We start from the raw sequence: 1,957 nt of genomic DNA on the forward strand, positions 1-1,957 counted from the left end.
ATTACAAATAGTGTCCAGAGAATACTACAATGCACAACGAACAAAGTGGGTGTACATATTTGTGAAACCGGCTTAAATATTCACCTAAAAAATACGCATATAATAAAACATAAAAGGTTCTCTACACGTGAATAAAAATATGTGAGGCTTTCCAAAATTTTCGGGCAATAGAAATTGGTGCAATGAATGCAGAACCTCCTAAGAAGATTGCTCGAAAGGGTAATCCACATGAGAATATAAAATTTCTGTCATGGCAACTGAAAACATTCAGCATTTTGACTTGACGGTCATGCATGCCTTTGATACATAGGCTGAGCCAGGGCCAGAAGAACTCAGCTTGGCATCAGAATGGTGAGGAAGACCAGTGGTCACCTCCGAGGTGCCACTTCATTCCAGGTCCTTTCAAAAAGCAAAATAATGTATTCAGCTACTTGGAGATAATCATTATCTTCCCCATATTTCTTATTTTCCAAATTTTCTTCTTGCCATATTGGCAGTTGACAGAGCTGTTATTTCTCCCAGGATACCTCTTAAATCTGTTTCTTCAGTTAAACAAATTGAATTCTGACTCCAATTTTCATTTCCTTGATTTGATTTAATTTGTTTTTATCCGTATGTCTTTGCCGCCCAAGGTAACTTAGGACAGCATTGTGTGTGTGAAAATCACATTATGGAATGGACTATATATAATAATTGCTGTTGCTATTGTTTGACCCTTTCGAGAGCTATCCTCCTTCCAACAGTGCTCAACCCTATACTTGTTCATAGTTTCGCCCGCCATACAGTATAAATGACCGTGTAACTAAGCTGTTTTGTGCACAGTAGGTAGTAGTTAAATCATTGAAAGAATAAATTATAAATTTACTTATTAAGTTACTACATCAACGGTGAAGAAGTCATGAAACATTTTTATCCCTTGGTATGTATACATATTTTTAAATCTTTTTCTTTTGACAAAGACCTCATGTTGAAATCCACAATTAAATAAGCAATGTTTATAGTAATATTCTAGTAATTAGCAATTAGAAACTAAATCTGGTATATATACTCGTCTGTTGTATTTTCAATAATGTCTGTCAAATGTTAACATGAAAGTGTTAATCTACGATCTTTTAACTTAATACCAAGTCCTGAGGTATGTAGATACTGAGGAGAGTGTCGTGAATCAGTGTAGATATGATTTATTTCATTTTATTTGTTATTGTTTTTTTTTTTTAGGCGAGGCAACCCTTGGTTGACCTCACAGATTGCAAGGACCTTGTCAACTTACAATCCCTTATTTTTTTATTTTTTACGCCTATGGCGCCTGGTCTTCCTAGGTGGTCTCCCATCCAAGTACTGACCAGGCTTGACCCTGCTTAGCTTCCGAGATCAGAAGGTATCGGGCTTGTTCAGGATAGCATGGCCGTGGATGATATGATTTATTTTAAAGTAACCTCTAGTGAGTTTTAAATAGTGTTTAATGAAGTTTGGTGTATATATTTGGAATGTGAAAACCATTAAAAGTAGAACATTTCCCAAAGAGAATGCTCAACAGATTAGAAAATCAGATCGGAGATTTAATTTTCAGGTTGAGCAGTTATTTTAAACAGTGAAAATTAAGTTATTTCTCAATCTTGTTTTTCTTCTGGAGCTAGACAAATATTGATACATACATCTTTTCTGGTTATTGATTAAACATATTTTTCTTTTACATAAATTATTTCCCTTTACTTTCAGTAAAATGAATAACGTTAGCATACAGATAATTCCATCATTAGGGATTTCAATGACAGTAGAATACATAAGGGCATTTATCAGAATTTTGTTCGGTCTGTTAGAAAATGTCCACTGAAGATGTTCCCGGCTGGGTAGAATCTGTCATTCCTTATCACTTCGAGGGGTTAGTGTAAGAAAACAAGAATGGTCATGTCTGTAAAGATACAGAAAACACACACTCATATCGTTGAGTCTATTC

At 34.8% G+C, this 1,957-nt stretch overlaps 1 pseudogene; it reads right to left on the minus strand.

The window, feature by feature from the left end:
* Positions 1-1,294: 1,294 nt before the first annotated feature.
* On the minus strand, positions 1,295-1,413 carry LOC111735387 (annotated as a pseudogene).
* Between the last annotated feature and the right edge of the window lie 544 nt (positions 1,414-1,957).

The sequence above is a fragment of the Pteropus vampyrus genome, unplaced genomic scaffold (assembly GCF_000151845.1).
Source record: "Pteropus vampyrus isolate Shadow unplaced genomic scaffold, Pvam_2.0 Scaffold25262, whole genome shotgun sequence".
NCBI lineage: Eukaryota > Metazoa > Chordata > Mammalia > Chiroptera > Pteropodidae > Pteropus > Pteropus vampyrus.